Below are 20,486 nucleotides of genomic sequence, written 5' to 3' on the forward strand. Positions count from 1 at the left end.
AACTCGGCATGTGCCCTGACTGGGAATCGAACCTGCGACACTTTGGTCCGCAGCCTGCACTCAATCCACTGAGCTATGCCAGCCAGGGCGATAGCCTGGTTGTTTTTAAAGATGGGATATAATATATTACATAAAACATTGTGCATAAAATGCATCTTGTATGGTTTAGAACATTACCAGCATAGATGCTAATAACTGGGCCCTGTTAACGACTCTTAGTAATTTCGAATATGAACTTCAGGATGAGACAAACTTGAGCCTAAATCTTGGAACGGCTATGCAGCACATATTGGTATGTGACTTTTGGTCATTTTCATAGTGACCAAAACTTTCATCAGTAACCTGATACAGTTTACTATCATTGGGCTAATAGTGGGATTGTGAGAACTACAGTAATACCTGTAACATAATGCAGGTACTAGTGCATTATATTAGGTTTGCTTATCCCTAGGTTTGGTGATAAGTTTGGTTATTATTTATGAGAGTCAGATGGGAAAAACAGGTGCTTTCACCCTTGCTCCACATAACAAGGAGTGGAAAACAATTATTCAATCCATCTCTGTTTTTCCTTTGCTCCCCAACTTTTTGTTAGATTAATGCCACATGTTATGTTTCCTTCAACCTTCATGGCCTTCCATCTGGAATCATTTTGTCATGTTACTTCATTCACGTGCATACTGCACTGTCTTTTTTTTTTATCTCTGGTATATTCTGAAAGGAATGGTTATCTGCAATTTATGAGATACAAATGGAAGCCGGAACACTTACAGGCACTTTCAGATAAGAATGCCAGAAATGCCGTTATTACTTATTTTTCATACATTTTATAGGCATATACATAGACTATAAAATACAATTTTAGGTCACACAGAGTTTTCCCTTTCCCCCAATGTGCATTATCCCTTAATCAACTACTTTTAGGATTTGCAGAAAATTGCTTATATTAAAAGAGACAATTAAAAAAATACTATGACCATCAGAAAAAAGCATGTTACAGAGTATGAACTTAGACTCCTTTATCTTGAATGAATTTCATGTTGAAAGGAGTTCAGTATCATAAACACATATAATACCATGAAGAATAATATGTGATATTCAGCAAATTTATTGACAGTTTTCAAGAAAAATTATTAGCATGCATAATGAAAGTAGTTTTCAAAACTATTATGAAGCCAGGTGTTCTGAAAACAATTTCAGATGTGTATGAACTAGTACTTGGTGCCCTTTGCACTTGACTTGTGAGAACTTGCTCTCGAATGTACTCTTGTATTATGATGTCAGTATTTGTGTCCTCTTGAGGAACTGCTGTTTCAATATTAGAAATTCTCTGTTCTCTAATTATAGTATGTAGAGGAGATACAATTTTAAACCTTTCTTGACAGCTGAAAGGACTTTTTGAAAAAACGTAAAAACTCTTAAGTTATTGTTCTGGCTAATCAAACTTATAGTCCTAATGTCTTTAAAAGTGAATTAACATTTTTTCCATGAGTTTTTGAGTCTTTTATTGGAATTAACACTGTCTTCCATAATTAAATTGTTTTTTTTTTGAATGTTGGATTGGAAAGAACTGGTAAACACAGTATGATGTAGTAAAACATATTAAAAACTTATTTGGAATAATTTTGGGTAATTGTAGCAAACCAGATGTTGCTAACTTCTTATTTAATTAGAGATAAAAAATATTCGCAATGTAGTTTTATCTAGCTGTCAGCTCACATAAATGAATGCATTTCAATCAGCATGCTCCCAGTGGAAAAAAAAGAGGGAATATAATAACACTTTTCTATAGCTACATTTGTTGAAAATAAATATTAATCTTCTATGTGGTTAAAACCATGCTGTGCCAATTCTCTCATAACCATAATTGCAGAGAAGCCTTTTAGATTTTTTATTCTTATGAGTTTACGTCTTTTTATCCTTCTGGAAGCATTGTGCTAGATTCTATTTTTCATTTAGGTTCTAGGTCCATGTTGGTTTGTGCTAATCTTATAGTATCTTGAAGCTATACTTGTTAAAACAAGTATACTATACTTGGATAGTTTATTCTCCAAACATAATGCTGTGCAAGGTCATGAATCTTTTTGCCTCCCAAGCCTAAACCTATATCTTTACCTTTCTTGTAAATATGTTGTCATTCATGTGAGAAATTTGAATATTAATATTTTATATATCTCCTGCCCTGTTTTGTTCTATAGCATTAGTTAAGGATAAAAGGTTTCCAGAGCTGTGCTTACTTGTTAGATAAATGTGCAAAAGGTAAAACATTAAAGGAAAACAAAACCCAGACTAAGAAAACAAAATAAAATAAGGCATAAGGCCAAAAAATGTTAATTTCAAGCTCCATTAGAAATGCCAGTGAGAAGAATGGCAGGAAAGCCTGATAGGTACAGGGACCAAACTGGTAATGAATGAGTTTACGTATTCTAGTCTTCTGACTGTGCAGGTAAGAGAGGTAGAAAGGAAAACTCAGACCATAAAGTAAGTAATTTTGGTTAATAGAGTATTAACAATTTCACTTTTGATACTAATAAGAGTTTTGAATTTACATTTATATTCTGTCATAGGGGCCTCCAGTATTGTTATATACAAGGGACTATTGCGAGGTGTTTGATATTTTGGTATAATTGTTGATTTGTATAGAGTTTGGAAAGCTTGTAGGGAAAATTGTTAGCACAGCAGAAAACCACTATAAGCTGTAATAATTACCAGAGCTAATTGATTGTTCCAGTTTATGTGGCTGTTTGCCTTGTGTATTTATTAAGGTACTATGAGAAATAGAGATTGAAGTCGAAATTTTACTCCCATCTGTAAGAGTAATTCTTCAGGACTCACGTGTCAGGTTTTGTCATGTCCTCTTCAGAAAGCAAGTATTGAAAGGGTTCTTTTCAATTGGTGGATAGAAAATTAGTTGGAAACATTTCACAAAATTGTTTATGGAGAGGAAGTAGAATAACAAGGAAGAGGTGGAAATCATAGATATAGTTTTATCTCTTATTTTTACTGTGGCATTTTGAGGAAAGAGCAGAAAGCATAGTTGATTGGCTCTCTCTTCCTTTATGAATATGGCCTACAATACGAACAATGAGGAAAGAGTGATGCAGAATTATCCTTTTATGGGTTCCTCATTGACCTTCTTGCTTCAGTGACCCAATGAATTAAAAATAAAACAATACTCCTAGCTTCTCCTGGAACACAGTGGTTTTGAATGTAGGTGTAGAACCAGACTGGCAAGCAGTGACATCAGTCAAATGCACACTTGTGTGGGAGATTTGTATGTCAGCGTCGTGGGTGTCTTGCCCACACACTATGGGGTAACAACATGTATTTGAGGTTTTTTTTTCCTTAGTGTTGAGGGTGTGTGTCTTAGTGTTTGTGACTTAGTGATTACCTGTGCAGAAGAGGTAGGTTGTTTCGAGTTACTTTGTCATTCTTACATTGTTTAGTTTCTTTCTGCCTCCCTATGCCTTGTGAAGAAACATTTTAGAAAGAAAGTGATCCACTTCCAAGGGCAAAGTGCTGACAGATCGCAGACTGTAAATGAGTGATTTGTGAAAGTGACCCAATGTTGTGTTTGGAAATGCGAGTTCACGAAGTGCTAGGTAAGTGTCTTTACATGAGTTAACCTTTCATTTTAATTGCTTGATGCATTGCTTACTTGATGCATTGCTTAATTGTTACTCATAAAATTTCTATATTGGTAAATAAAACTTATTTTTGAGATAATTTTTAAAAATTGTACTTTATTTTTTTCCAGAGTTAACTTTTGTGAATACATGAGTAGGTCTCAAAGTCAGATTGATGAGAATTTCATATCTAATAAACTACTTTCATTATTATTCTTGCTTTCAGGAAACTTTAAATGAATTTATTTTTGACTGTTATAATTTTTGGGGTAGACATAAATATCTAAAGTTTGTATGCCTTTGTTTGGGTCTTTAGTGGCATTAAAATGTAGGCTACATGTATGTGGAAACTACTTTTGGTCTTTTAAAACTTATTACAATTTTTACAGATTTATTTCTTCTTACTTATATAAAAACATCATATATTTGAGCTTTTTTTAACTGAAGGAGAAAATAGAAAGTAAAATGGACTGGGTCTTTCAGATTTTCTCTGGAGGAAATAAAGAAAAGCTGTGTTATAAACATTACGTTTCTTAAGGACAGAAAAAAAAATGTATACCTAGGGAATGGTGGTGTTTAAAATGCATGGGTAGAGGTTAGAAACTCATAGTGGTCACTTTCGGGTGCAGAAATGAACACACAAGTGCTCACTTGAGGACACTGCCTGGACCTCTACAGACCTGGTCCAGGATCAGCAGCCTGGCCAACTTCTGTGCCAGCCTAGGCTCAGAGTCAGTTAGGAATCCTTGACAGGGTCCCTGAGTGGGGATGGTGGACTCCCAGGCTCTGCAAGCACTCCAACTAGATAGTGACTTAACCATTTCTGATGCCTCTGTAAGGTCAGTGGAGCTTGAAACAGTCTGTATACAAAAAGGGAACAGTCCTGTTCATTAAACTCCAGCTTGTAAATGTAAAGCCAGCCACCCCTGCCTGCGTGAGCCCCCAAACATCACGGGGAATGGAGAAGGGCAAAGTGCCTGTCTTTCACGCTCCCTTCACTCTGTTCTCCAGATCTGCTTTGTATTTTATCCCTTGGCAAAAGGAGGAGAAAAAATCGGTTTTATCATTTCACCCCTAGGTTGTAATTCATGCCTGGGATTTAGCAATTTGCACTCTGGTGCTTTCAGCATAGCTGAGTGGAAGGGCAACCCAGTGGTCCCAGGGATGGGAACAGGCCCATTCTTTTGATAACAGGTTATGACCTGACATTTTCCACAGGAAAAGTCCACAGGATGCTACTGTGGACTAGTTTCCTACCAAACCCACTTTCTTGTGGTAGCTACTGAGGCAGTGCATGGCCTTTTCATTTCTCCCCTTCTTATCTCTATACTGATACAGATATTATTCTTCCCACCTGATCCTCTTCATCCTCAGTTCTGTCTGAGGGGCATAAACACAATATCATTTAACTATCAAGTAATATGATTCATTTTTCAGGATGTGTGAAAATCAGTCCCAATAACCTAGTCAAGATAGTTTATGTGTGCAGATATTTACAAATGCCACAGTGTTATTCAAATTAGCAAAATATAGATTACTGTATATTAACAGACATTTGTTTAATAGTCTTCTCTGTTTTTACTTCCTTCTGCTCTTTAGTGACATCAAGTTTAATCCAGAGCTAAGCTTACTTCATTCCTAGAGAGGCCAGGCCACTAGTCAAAATTGTTCTTTCAGTGACAATCCTAAAGCATCAGGTCTTTGGATTTGGTTCTCTATTTTCTTTCCTGGCCCATGGGCAGAGTGAACATCCAGTGACTATATCCCTGCTCTCCCTTTAATATCTTTTCCATCATTGCTTTTTAAAATTCTTGTTCTCTGAATTATTTTTCTAAGAGCTCTCAAGTTCTTATTTTTTCACAACAGCCTCTCAGAATGCTCCTCTCACCCCCAGTCCTTGTCTGTGGAAGAATTACCAACTAGAATTTATGAAGGCTCTTGTTGGGTTAGGGGTGAGTCACTTTTGCCAAGCTTACATTTAGTTTTCTATTGTTCTTTTCAGTTTAAATATTAGCATACACATTAACATTTCTAAACCCAATTACAGTTATCACTGTTCCCATCAGACATTAGTATAGCCATTCCTCCTAGCTTGGTGAGGATTGTCTCAGAATCCATAGTTATCAACTTGGCTGAGATTAATGACTACTTCTTTAAAAGGAAACACCAGTTTTATTTTAGCTATAACTAGACAGTCTTTCAAACTTGTAAGAGCAAATAAATCATTTCATTTTTAAGTGTTAGAGACAATAATAATTTTTTACTTTCCATAATGTCAGAAATCTGTTTTTCTATGCGTGTGTGATTATTTTAACTTTAAGGTCCTTAATAGCAGCACTGAGATTTCATGAGTGTATAGCAGAACATTCATTTCATGAGATTCTTTCAGATTCTTAGCCTTAGGTGAAATACATGTAACACTGCTGAGGTGAATAACCTTTTATATATAAACAGAATATAATTGACCTTTGTTTATTGGCCTTATTGCATGGGAACATGGAGGAGCTGAAAACCCTAAGAGGTTTCCTGCTTCTACTTCAAATTGCCAGCAGACTACTTGAGGGGCGGCTTAGTGGGAATGTGGCATGAAACTGTAATTTCACCCCACTCTGGAGACACTTAGGAGTTAGTTGGAGATTAAAAAAAAAAACTGATAGAAAAACCAAAAACTACAAAATCCAACTCTTCTCTACTATCCCTAGAATAAATAAAAGCATATGGAAATGGAACTTCATTATCTTCATGAATTGAGGTATTTGGACTCTCAATGACGGAGAAATGGAAAAGATATCCCACTGAGAAATTATATTTGACCTCCTTTAGATATTTAGAACTATATTATTTTAATAATCTGTATTTTAGGAGTAAGTTATTTATCTTAATGATCATAAAACATTTTGATAAATTTTTTTTTCCTGGAGCTCAGCATGGATCCCAGTGCCCAGGCCATGATACATGCTTCCCAAATGCATGGTGCCTGAACAAAGATTACCCTTCGCAAAGGTGTCCACATAAGATGGCCTGGGGAATTTTTTCCTTTTATTATGGCAACACATTTTCCCATAAAGTGTTTCTTATCTCTCAGAATTACATTATAGTCATAATGGAAAAGAATGATCCATTTTTAATTCTTTCCTTGACTGAGCTGTGCTTTGGAATTTTATAACTAATGAAATACAATGTTTCTCTTCTCAAGTTCAAATGTAGATTTTAATTTTTTATTCATGGATCTATCTTTGTAAAACCACTCTTTTGTCAAAAATCAAAGGTTAATAAGCCCTAATTGTTAAACACAGTGAGTAGAAGTTGTGATATGCTGGTATTCCAAAGCTTTGAACATTTGAAATGGTCATCATTTGATGTTCTGTGACATCTGGACTGCTTAGCACTCTAAAATTTTATGTTAAAAGAACTGAGGTATTTTTTTTGTTTTAAACATGTTATTTCAAATTGATATTCAACATAGAGAAAAGTAAAAATAGTAAAAAGAGTTTCCATATATCCCTTTATCAGCTTTGCCTATATCATTTATATAACTGCTGTGTCTCCCCAAAACTCGTATGTTAAAATCCTAAAGCCCTTTGTGTTGGTATGAGAAGGTGAGGCCTTCGGGATGTATTTAGATCTTGAGGGTGGAGCCCTCGTATGATTGTGCTCTTTTGAGTGAGAGTCCACAGGGCTCTTCCCCTCTGTTTCGCAAGGGCACAGAAAAGACAGGCAGGCCATGAACCAGAAAGTGCCATCAAACATCGAATCTGTGTCACCATGATCTTGGACTTGCAGCCTCCACAGCTGTGGGAAATACATTTCTATTGTTTATAAGCTATCTGTATCTGGCATTTTGACATAGCAGCCTGAACCGACTAATAATAACTATAATTCAGTGATCAAAATCTGAAAATTAATATTGATTCAACACCATTAACTAATACTGAATTGCAAATTTTGTTCAAACTTTGACTGTTTCCCATTAATGTCTAGAGATTTTTAAAAATGTGGAGTGACATACAGTTGGAGCAATGTGAGACTGACAATTTTGGGGCATTATTTATTTTGTTAAAATAGTAATGACCAAACTTCAACAAGCCTCTTTTAATACATGATGCTATGAGAATGGTATTCTTTTAGTCTTATCCCGAACTACATATTTGGGTGATAGCATATGAGAAAAGGAATGTTATTACTATTTTAGGAAATGTTTAAATATTGCCGATATTAACATTTTGCTTGTATTCCCATGAAATGATCTTTTTCATGGCATGATACATTCAGTATTTCCAAGTGGTTGTGGATATAGAATCAAGTTTAACATTCTAGTTTGTTTTTCAGATCTGTAAGACTATAAAAGTTATATACTTCATTAGTTTTCTTAATCATCGTAACCACTGTTACAGTAGAAAACAAAAAAGTGGTAAAATGTAAATTTTCCATAAATAAACAGGACTGAAAGGAACTTTATGCATAGTAAACCCTGACTGATGAAAATTTGGATCATTTTTAAAAGGTCTTCCTTCGTCCTTAACGTGTTTAACAACCTGTTTTGTGGGGACATTTGTCTCTGTGCCTGATTGTATGCTGCAGCATAAATTAAATCCTTCTTATTTTGTCAACAGCAGTTAATGGATGGCGAGTTCATTGAGGGAAGGTTTGTTTCCTATTCATCTTTACCTGCTGTAGCTGAGTGTGGTATGGGGCGCAGGGACACGCACAGCACCTGTTGACTCGAGGAGATGGTGGTGTGGAGGCCTCCTCTCTCATCTTCTAGCCTGTAGGCCCAGGCCCTGGCCATTTTGAAATGATTTCCTGTACATTCCCGCTCCTACCCAGTGATACTAACCTACCAGCTGTTGGCCCAGTATGCTAAGCATTTCGTGTGCTTGGGTCTTTGCTTATGCACTGGTCAGAGCCTGGTTTATCCGTTTATGAATAGTGAGCAATTATAAAATGGCCTATGCCAAGTGAGTTTTATAGATAGGAAATTTTTGCTGTACAGCTTTCAAATAGTTATTAATAAGACAATGAAAAGAATTATTTCGGTAGCCCTGTCTAGATATTACAAGCTTCATAATGTTATTTTGAGAAACCTTGAATTTTTTGGCTATCAAGGATTTTTTAGATTTGAATTTTAAGTAAAATACTTCTTGATCTTCAGATTAACACTGGAAATACTGCTTTTTTTCCAGTTAATTTTTTCTTTTAACCATATATGTAGCAATTTGAATTTTGTAAAAGGGTAACTAAAGTCAGGCTAACATCAAATGACTTTATCAATAGAATTCTTCAGTATACTTTTAAAACTTATTTTTATGTCAGATAGTTAAATGTTTCTAACCATGAGGGTTACTGATGTCTGGAAGTTAGTATGCCCTGAGTGTATGTTTTGGCTGTAGCAAATATAACATGTGTGATGTTGCCATGTAACTGAGTCCTTTGAAAACTGGGGACACTAAATAGTACTTCCATCAATAGTGTTTAGACTAATGAGATAATATACGTAAAGCACTTGGAACAGTGTTTTGTCTTCAAAAAAAGACAATAATCATTTTTATAATTTTTTAAGGAAGACCTCAATTTTGGAATTTTAAATAGCCATGTCCATATAATAATATTTTGAAATATTATTGAGGATAAATGAGCAGAGTCATCATTGCTGGGTAATTAGAAGTTACAGTATTAAAACTCATATGACATTTGAATTTTAAGTAAAATACTTCTTGGTTCTCAATACTCTGGTTCTCAAACAATTTGGTTCTTGAACAGCCTTCCAGAACAAATTAAGTTCAAGAACCAGGGTTCTACTGTACTTAATTTTGATATGTGTTTAGTTTCCTTTTAAACAAAAAAAAAGGAAACTAAATATTTTTTAATTCACTTTTGAATGAATTTAGAGATTGTCAAAGCACGGTCCAGCCAGGGCGGCTCACCAGGCAGTCACACCAGTGTTCAGGGGTAGTAGGAGAGGCAGAGAGATGGGAGTAAATTAGGAGTGATAATGGCAATAAGACAACACAAAGGCATAAAATAACAGTGACTTTAATAAAATTTCCCTTTTCTACCACAGTAGTAGAAGTGCTACCGTAGAGGCATTATTATTTTATTAGTCTCCTACAGGATAAGAATATTGCTAAATCCAACAAAGTAAAAATTCAGAAGAGATAATGCATGCAAATAGACGTAAAGAAATTTAACCAAATGGAGCTTTACTTTTTTCATGCAATAATAAGCCCTGAGGTGAGGAGGCCAAGACTAGCGTCGCAGGTTCATGATGGCAGTAACATTGGGAGCTCTGTTTGCTTTCTGGTCCCTGAGCCTTGTGTCACCCTTCTATCCTATGTGTCCTCCTGGTTACAATGTGGACACCTCACTCTCAGCCCCTCATATTCCAGACCTTCTTATTAGCCACGTGAAGGAAGAGAACTAACTTGTTGGAAACATTTTCCTAGGACCGCCCCTAATTACCAAGGTATCTGGGGAAGAAGGCAATTTTCAAATAGGCACATTTCTACCCTGAACATAGTTAAGATTGTTACTTAGGTAAAGGGGGATGAGTAATGAGCAACCAACATCTTGTTGTCATGTTATTATTGTTACTATATTGCAGTTGAATTCTTTTAGATCATTAAGGATAGTCGCTGTCTGATTACAATGAAACACTACTTAGTAGAACTCTCAAATATTGTAAATATTTTAAATGTTGTAGTCTTTCTTTATTATTTATGAATTGTAATGTGGAATTAATAGCTTAAGTTATTAAGAAATTTTAATGAGAGAGATTTTTCCAGTTTGCTTAAACCTTCTTTCTCAGTGTGTTTCTTTTATTTGCATGTTATATTTACAAAAAAGTGCTATTATCATTTATCCCAACCACCTGTGATACGTGTTTTATAGTGGTGTAGCTTTACTTATCTAGTCAACCAAACAGTTATGTGTACTAATTAGAAGTTTATAACCTGGCATGCCTAATAATATCTTGAGGCTTATCAAACTTGAAAATCAGTTTCAAAGATTTTAGTCTTAGTTAAAAGAGCACATCCTCTTGGGGGAAAATTGCTTATAAGAACGAGGCAGGGTGGTGTGGGCCCAGGAAAGCCAGGCTTTTGTCTCATGCAGGCACCCGGTCCACAATAGGTGTTCACTGTGCAAAGAGGGAAACGGAAGTGTGTGGAGTGGCCCAACACAATGAGGATGTCTGTGATGAGATGGTCACAGCAGTCCCCAGGGCTGGACCCAGGGAAGCCAAATATGTGGCAATAAAACTTAAATCCATGTGAGTCCAGTGGGTGGACTTAAGCTGTTGTTGTAGTCTCATTCTTCACTGGCAATTGGGTGGGGCAGAAACTGAAGTAGGAAGACATCCTGTGATTCCAGGTGAGAGAGTTTGAAGAAGGAAGAGGGCAACAGCTTACTAATGATTCACACGGAGAAGTAATGTATGGAGGTTGTTGGGAACGGAAAACAAGCAAGCAAACAAACAAACAAAAACAATCTCAGTGGTGGGTCTTTATGCTTTTCTTTCTTTGGAAATACTGTACTTTTTCATTCCTCATCTTTGCCAGTTCACCTGGCTATTTTAGGCTTATCCTTTAGGTCTCAGGTTAGACCTGCCTCTCCACATCTGCATAACATTGTCTTTCTATGTGTTTCCTTAGCAACTGCACTCCCCTAGCCACAGCACTTATCAGGGCTTTTGTAACCACTAGCAACTTGTTTTATTTCCCAGAAATAGTATCTGTGTTCTTCTTTTGATCCTCGGGGTCCAGCCCACTGCCTGGCACCTGAAAATTGTAATTTAATCAAAGGTATCCATAGTCTCATGTAATCTATGTTGTAATTTACAGTATCTGGATGGGAGTCAATATTAATGTATAATACTGTGGAGGTTAAGTATAACTATACCATACTCTTACAAATGAGCCAGAATGAGACCAGTAACTTAGAGTAAAGGAGTGAAGGGAACACTGTTTGAGAGAAGCATCACTAGACAGATAGATGAGGAGATTATAGAGACATGACCTTGTGCGGGTACTTAAACTCCCAGAGCCCAGTTTCCTAACGTGAAAAGAGTGGAGAGAATGGTGGTACCTCCTACCTGGGATTGGTGTCAAGGTTAAGTGTGATGATATATATGAAACACCCAGAAATAATGCTTTTTGTGGACTAAGAGATTAAGTATTTTTTATATATATTATGTCACACTATATTATTCTTATCTGGATTTAAAGAGATAGGATATTGATTCTGGAGTCTTTTTGCTTAGGTTTGATTTCCAGTTCTACCAATTACTAGTAATATCACTTTGGAAAATAAGTTTATTTATCTTTATATTTGGGTTAACAATAGCACCTGCCTCACAGGACTATTTTAAGGATTCAATTACTTAATAGGTGTAAAGTGGTTAGTACAGTGCCTGGCACTTAGAGAATGTACTATACAATACTTAGTTACTATTCCAGATAAACACTCAAAATGTTATATTAGAAATAGGCCCTCAGCTTTCTCCAGGGCACTCACCAGAATATAGCCCCAAGAGCCATACTATGTTATGGAGCTGTCATGAGCACCATGACTTACTCAAGGTTGTAACCAATCAAGATGACTTCACCTTCAAGCCAGCTTGAATGTGGATAAAGATAATGCCTCAGGAATTCTATAATAGAACTTCATTGCAGAATTATGTGCTTGAGTATTTATTATAGACCTTTAAAACATTTGTTTTAAAATGCATTTAGTTAAATTAGTACTTATTTATTTAAAACTTATTCTATAATTAGTACTAAAATTCATTATGATAAAAGCCATTCTCTAGTTTGTTTGAATACATAGATAACGGTGTAAATATCCCCTAATAATAATTGTAAAATCATATTAATATATTAAACTTAGGTTTTATTAAAGTGCTTCCATGCACATATTTTACTTAGAATTGTGCCAACTACTTAGGCAGTTGTGAGTGGTTGAAGTCATGTGGGTTAAGTTCTTACAGTTCTTTCTCAAATTAATCTCTTTTATCTTCTCTACTTTAGTTTCGTCTGCTTCAGACTTCTTTCTTTTTTAAGGCCATTGTTCTCCCTTACCCTTTTTACTATATGCTACTTTTATATTTTTTTTCTCCCCCTCTTTAACTGCAACATGTGTTGCCTGTTCTGTCCAGGCTATAATGCTAAAATTTTTGAGCTGGACAAAAGATTACATTTACCAATCAAATACTTTGTTTTATAGATCAAGCAGTTGAAGTTGTTGAAAGGTTAAAATAACGTGTTAGAATACTCACAAAGGAATAAATGGCAATAATGAAGTGAATGCGAAAGACATTGTGTCTCCTGGCTCAGCTGAGAAGCCCCTGTGGCAGGCAGAAGGCTGTTTAGATTGGAGCCCATGGACCCCGGAGAAGGAGGTTAAGGAGAGTTCTGGGGTGGTTTACACAATAGTCCAGAAGATATATTGAGGATGGTTGCTGTGGTGCTGACCATGGGAATGTTCCAGGGTTGCAAGGGTCACATTTGTCAGAGATTTCTACAGTGCTTATTAACCAGTGACCACGAAACAGGTGACTTTAAAATATGTGTTCAACATTTAACTAATACATATTCAAGTACCTATTCAAAACCAGGCATTGATTTGGTTACATGGGATCATAAATGAACAACAGACAAAGATCCTGTCCTCCTGGAATGTTTTTCTAGAAGGGAAATGTATAGAGTGCTATAGAAAACAGTAGCAGAGCAGGACAGGGAACTGGAGTGACAGTTGAGGGGATGGAAGCCAGACTGTCATTTTTAAGAGGAGGTCAGGGTAGGCTTCACTGAGGTCACACTTAGACAAGGGTAAACAAGAAGGATAAACAAGAAGGATATAAGGAGGTTTAATTCAACTTTCTATACAACTTTTAATTGCACAGAAATTAGAAAATGAATGTGGAAATGCAAATTTATTACTCATTATCTCTACCTTTTGGGCACGACACAATTCATAGTTATAGATATAAACCCTGCTGTATCGGTAAATAGAATTTCAAGGGCATTTGTTAGGGAAAACTTTAATTTATTAATAGGTAACTTTTACTGATAGAATGAGGATAATAGATATGTGACCTGCTTAGGTTAAGAATTTTAGCATCCTCTTCAGTGACACAGTGAGAACAGTCATTTGGGAAGAAAAAATTTTCTATTTTGAAAAATTAAATTTTCACTAGTGTTATAGTATGTTAATTATATTTTAAAGTGTATTCGGTATAAAGTTACTGAATATATTTTAAATTATATTTACATCATATCTGAGTGAATGAAAGGGTTCATCACTACATTTAAATTGTTTCTTGACACTGGAAGATGTCAAGTGTCAGAACCATTTGTTAATAACTCTGAGTCACATAGCTGCATATTCTGTACTCCCAACTTAAGTAACATTACTACCATATTGTTAGTGTAGAGGTTTATTATTATGGTGAACTAAAAGTGCTCATTAATTCAGAAGTCTTGGTGGTAAAGGGTGAGATCTGTTAAAAATGGTGATTATTGATAGAAAAGCTCTTAATTTATGACAGAGAATAATATTGTAATACTGCACTTTGTTCAGAATTCTTGTTATGGTGAATGTTGTGGTTTGGGAGTTGTATGGCCCATCTGAATTGGCCAAGTGAGAACTATCTGTTGATGCTTAACTGGGAAGAGAATTCTGCAACTTTAATAATCATACTCCAGTTTTAAAATATTCATTGTGGGTCTTATCAATCAACAGAGAAGTTGAAATTGGTTTCCTAAGGCCACATCAGGTGTTGGGTCAGTTTGACACTGACCTGAATATTGTGCTGTGTGGAGTGGCAGAAAGAGTATGCACTTTTGAGTGAATTTTATGTGTGTGTATTGCTGTGAATTTCTTAGGAGGGATCAGGAGGAATTCTGAGAATTAAAGCTGGAGAGGTAGGTATGAGCCTGATCCTTGACCTTGGCACTCCATTAGAGCTTGTGCTTTTTTGCAGTTAGCAGGTGTATGGTATGAATGGAGAGCTTTTGTCCTGGATGGGAGGCCTGTTGCCACTTTGAAAGATGTTAACTACTGAGTCAGGAAGTATGCATGGGAATGGTGAGAAGTGTACTGATGTATAAAATTCTAAAGAAGTAAAATATTCAGGAGTTGATAATTAAATTATATGTAGACAGTAAAGGAAAAGTTAAGGTTGATTTACATATTGCATAACTGAGGGACAGAGAAGATTGTGTCATTTCATGGTCTTGCAAAACTATGAAATAATTGGTGAGAAAGATACAACATTCAGTAAGGGCTTTCTTTCCTTTAAATGTGGCAATGGGCTGGATTCAGAGTTCTGGAGCTAATGGAAGGATTTGGACTAGAGAAATAGACTTTGGCATCTTTGGGTGGGGGTAGAGGCCAAGGTTATGGATTAAATTACTAGGAGACATAAAGTGTGTGTGTAGAATATGGCCAAAGATAAATCCACGAAGAACTCTGACATGGATGGATAAAAAAATATTAAAGGGAAACACAGAGAAATGGTCAAAGAGTAGGGAGGAGAAACACTTCAATTTAATAATGGAAGCAGAGAAAGAAAGTGTCAGAAGTTCTCTATGAAATGTAATTAGTGACCTTTTCTGGAGCAGTTTTAGTGAAAAGTGGTGTTGACCGAAAGATGATTGCAGTGGTTTGGGGATTGAATGAGGGTAAGAACAGACAGCAAGTATAAATTATTTCCCCATTTTTGGGGCAGGAAAAGAGAAAATTTGACTCTGTACAAAGGAGAATTATAGACAGCTGTGTGTGTTGGTTTTTATTTGTTCACTGCATTGCTCAACTTGTACTTTTAAGACATGAGAGGCTGGAGTGGGATTCTGTTGTAGAAGTCAGAAGTACAAATGCAAGCAGAAGAAGGACTAACAAAAGTTCCCAGAGGAGATGGAAGGAAAGCCCTACTTTGCTCTTCTGCATGTGGGCGGATCAGTAACTATCTTATGGCTGTAAGGAATTAATTAGAGAATATGTTCTTGTGTATCTAGGCAGATGCCTAGTGGTAATAGGCACTCAGTAAATGTTAGGTTCATTCAGCCTCCAGATCCTCACTCCACAAACATGCCTTGCTGATCTGAGTTTGCACTTAGTATGGAAAGAATTCAACTGCATTATGCTTTTACTTACCCTGCATTTATGATAGCTTGAAAAGGGGTGAACTATTTGATCTGTAGTTCTTCATTTGCAGTCTAAACCTTTGATTTGGCTAATTTTTTTAAACCACATCTTTCCTGGCTAGGTCACTGATTGTATAAAGCTTTACTAATATAATGCTTATGGTTCAGAATGATAGTGCCATGTGTTAGAGCTTATGGACCGATATGTTGCTTAAAGAAGCCACAAGGAAGGGAAATAAAAATTCTGTAAAGAGAGAGATGAGCACAGAATGAGAAAAGCATAGGTGTGTAAAGCTATCTCAGAGTGACTGAACTGCTTCCTGGCCTGAAGCTTTTTAGGACTTGAGTTGAATTATTTCTAGATCTAATGAAATGCTGTATCACTCAGAAGAACTGGCTAACTGTTGAAACATAGAAAATAAATTCTGCCCCCCTTGGTCTGACCATCACTTTTGTTAGATAGATGATTTGACTATCAAATATTGACTACCAAATACTTTAAATACCTTAGTCAATTAATTTATCTTGTTCTGATTCCTTATTTATTTTACTTTCCCTTAATTCTACCTTAGGGTAGAGAGTAGACTGATGGATGAGACCTCTAGTACCGTGGCCCCTGTGAAGGTTATATCTCTTTGTAAATTAATAAGTTGCCATTCTATTTCTCTATATTCACCTCTGTGGGTTTATAAATAGTGAGTCTGCTCTTTAGATCACTTTTTTTTCTACACACGCAGCCTTCATCGGTATTTTTAAGCATGTGAGAATCCTTCTCTCTGGAATGTGTTCAATGCAGACACACCTTGAAGCTTCTTTGGTGAACACATCAACCATTTTTCTGCTGTATGCATCATGGAAATAAGAATTTATACCATTTAAAGCTCTCCATTTTTTTTTTCTTAAAAAAAAAAAGATTTTTAAAATTTATTTTTAGGGACAGAGGAAGGGAGGGAGAAAGAAAGGGAGAGAAACATTGATGTGTGGTTCCCTCTAGTGTGCTCCCTACTGGGGACTTGGCCTGCAACCCATGCATGTGCCCTGACTGGGAATCGAACCTGGGACACTTTGGTTCAAAGGCCAGTGCTTAACCACTGAACCACACCAGCCAGGGCCTGACAGCGCTTCTTGTTTATTCCTTGGCATTATATGAAAACATATTTACTACATATGAATGTTATTCTTATGAAGCTGTTTAGGAGTTGGATATATATGAAATAAATTTTATGAGCATGCATCAACATGCTATAAAAATAGCAAACTATTTTTAGTGATTTTTAGCCTTTGTAACTAGAGGCCACTGTAAGAAATAGGAGTTCATGTTGTCTGTCTTAAGTTTAAGAAAACATGGTGAATTCTAGCAATAATTCTTTTGACTTATGATGGTCACATGAAGTTGTTTTGGAAAAAGTACTATTTATTTCATAGCTCAATACAGTGAATTAGAGCTAAGTTTCCTCAGTGCAGTATATATCAAAACTCCTGCCTGCCTGATGAAATCATTATTGTAAATCTGTCCAAGCCTGCATTCTTCCACTCTTTTTAGATAAACAAGGCTATGAATTTGGCTTTCTATTTCAGATATCACTACATGAGTATCTTGTGCTCTCCATGTGCATTTACACATGATTTTTGCTCATTTAGTTTTCAAGATGAGAAGAAACTTTATTTACTCATTTTTAGTTGTAGCCTATCTGAGTTTATAGTTTTTTATTTTACTTTATTGTTGTGGCTGAATAGTAAAATAACTTAATAACTTAAGGTTATTTTCCCTAAATTGTTTCTTTTAATTCACGAACAATAAGATTACTGAGAATATTAGGGATCCTTATATTTTTCAAATGTGTAAGGGATCCTTACACATATTTTTCAAATGTATAATCATTTGGGTTGCTAGAAATTTTATGTATGGTAAATTTTTCAAATTTAAGACATTGAAAGCATTACATAAAATGTTATGTGTATGTTGCCACCTGTTATCTATGTGTATGTCATGATTTTTGGTTTTACAGGATGAGGCTCTGTTGGCCATTTAAATATCCTTTTGGCTAATAGAGCTAAGCTAGATGCGTGTTGTTTCATGCACAGAGAGGGTTCTGGTTAGTCTCTGCTCTCTGACGCAGGGTGGTGTAAGAAATAAGATGGAAGAGGTCACTGCTAACACAATTCAAGAGTTTTTTTGTCTGTGACAACTGTATGAATGAAAATGGGAAACCTGCTGTTGTTTTTTCTTTGACTTGAAGTATAACTCCAGTCTGAATGTTGACAAAGATTTTTTTTTAAAAATAGACCTATCGGTTAGCTTTAAAAAAGAAAAACATCTGTAAAATAATTTACGCAGCTGAACTTTTCAGCAATTATTACTATTCTGGAAATATCTCACTAAGTTGCACTTGTTTTTTGAAAACTCTGCAACATCTATTTTTAAAATCTGGTCAGTAATCACATCTGTAGTGCATTAAATGTAAAAAACAAGGTCTCTTTAGGAGCCAGATGATACTGCGCTGTTGCATCTAAAAATATTATGTAGTGAGTGAATGGTTAGGGTAAAGTAGGAAAACACAGTCTGGGGATAGCTTGTAACCCTGACTGTGTTGCTGAGGCATGTATGTGGATGGGCTTTTTTTGCTCTCCTGAGTTTGCTCTGAAGGCCAACAACTTTTTCCTTTTCGCTGATTGATTTTGAATTTTTCATCCTGATTAATGTTGTCATTTGAATGGTAATGCTGACTTTGCAGAAGATGTGATCTTTTAATTAGCAGATGCTGAGATTAGCATTAGGCTGAACAGTAATTAGCATTTGTTCTTATACTGAGAGAGCACGAACTAAGTGCTGCAGCAAATAGAGCTACAGCATCTTCTTTACATTGGCTCTTCAGATCTGCTTTGTAAAAGAGGTTAAAAATTATTGAAATACTTCATCCCTGTGGCACTAAAAGCATTTTAACGAATTGAAGATTCACACAAGAGAAAAATGTTTTCAGTTCATGCTCTCTCTCGATATATGTAGGCATTCTTATTCATATGTGTGTATACATACATGTGCAGTTATCTGAAAAAATCCAAAGTTTTAGTTTTCAGATTGTATTTATTTCAGTAACACTAACGCTCTTCCCAAAGCTGTTATGAGAATCAGCGTTAAATCTATGAGGCCCAAGGAGAGACAGGAGAATGGAGTTAAGAATTGGGGTTTGGGTTCAGGCAAGCCTAAATTCAGATCTCCACCATGCCACTTCCTAGACCATATTATTTGATGGTTTAGTTCTCAGTGTTCTCTGTAACATTAAAATTATAATAGAATTATTGTGAAGGTTAAAACTGATATTTTCCAAAAGCACGCAGAGTACAGTAAGTAACTGATAACTATTACTATCTTTAAAAATCTGCTATGTATATTAAATAGTATCCATTTATGACCTACATTTTAAAAAATGTAGAAAAAGGATTTATTTTAGCTTAGATAAGCCTAGCAAGGTGTATTCTTATTAAAGCCTATAGGATAACTTAATTCCCTTAACATAAATATATCCTCAAGATTGCCTTGCCTTCCCATCTCTGAATAGGACCTCCTCTTCCACAAATTCAATATAAAGAAATGTCTAGTTTTTTTTTTTTTCAAATAAAGTAAAGCTTACTTGACCATATATAAAACCTGTAAAGATCTTTATTTTAATTTTTTTCTAGCTCTTTTAGTGCTGAGATAAAATTTAGTTGTTTAGGTGGTACTTCTATGTTTTCTAACTTCATATTAGCCATTTTAGGGCAGTTCAGTGGAAACATGGAGCCATGTATAAGATATATTGGTAGGTATATACTTAAGAGCTACCAGCAGGTTACTTATAAGTGCTCATTTCTTAATATTTGCCAAAAGAAGTAATTTTCTGTTCATGAATTTACTTACCTGTTTAATTTCAGTTTTATGAGATAAATTCAATTTATCTTGTTCATTACAATGTTTTGCATAGTACATTCTTGATAAATATTTGTATAGTGAATTAATAAAAGTTTTGTTGAAACTAATGATAACTATTTTTGGATATTATATCTATGTGTAACATAATTCTTATTGAGCATTTGCCGTTATCCATTATTTCATTTAAATCACACTAATTATGTTCTGTAATTCTTGTTTTTAGATAAAATATATCTTTATACACATGCTGGTATAAAACATATGGTGATATTAATAGTGAGTATAAATATTTGAAAAGTTCTGGGAATAACTGATAAATCACCTGATTGAGTACATGTAGCTTGTACATATGGCTTTAAAAGATAGAAATAACTTAGAGATGAGATGAATAATGAGATAGGCTTATTTATGACATTTATGGTAGCTTTTATCAGTGTTTTGTCAATTGTAAATGTTTTGGAAGAGAATATGTAGGCCAAGATACATTCCAGAAGACCTTGAATGACAGGCGTAGGCTTTTTTACTTTGTCAGGAAATTGGATGCCATGTAGATTCTTGGATTAGGCATCAGTATATTGAAACTACTTTCATCAGTACCTGTTTTGGCCAAATTAATCTATAAGTGGCTTGGAAATGCTTTTGAAGGAGGTTACTTTTCTTATTTTTTGGATGAATATTATGATGGACTTTTTTAAAATGTGCTTTCTATATTTGATTTTTAGAAAATGTGTAAGTTATTTATAAACAGAATATGTAGTTTGAATTGGGAATAACCTCTCTTCCATCCTTGTCTATTTTTCACTGAAATTTTAG

General features: G+C 35.3%; 1 protein-coding gene and 1 long non-coding RNA gene across 23 annotated transcripts in view; one reads left to right on the forward strand and one right to left on the reverse strand.

Moving 5' to 3' along the window:
- ADGRL3 (adhesion G protein-coupled receptor L3) overlaps positions 1-20,486 on the forward strand; it is a 755,368-nt gene that overhangs the window by 17,670 nt on the left and 717,212 nt on the right. The window lies entirely within an intron of this gene.
- Positions 2,793-20,364, reverse strand: LOC118499601. The gene is made up of 3 exons (XR_004902102.1): positions 19,712-20,364; positions 16,372-16,379; positions 2,793-2,805 (listed from the first exon to the last, which is right to left on the reverse strand). It is a non-coding gene; the product is annotated as an uncharacterized LOC118499601 (long non-coding RNA).

Source organism: Phyllostomus discolor, chromosome 1 (assembly GCF_004126475.2).
Source record: "Phyllostomus discolor isolate MPI-MPIP mPhyDis1 chromosome 1, mPhyDis1.pri.v3, whole genome shotgun sequence".
In the NCBI taxonomy this organism is placed as follows: Eukaryota; Metazoa; Chordata; class Mammalia; order Chiroptera; family Phyllostomidae; genus Phyllostomus; species Phyllostomus discolor.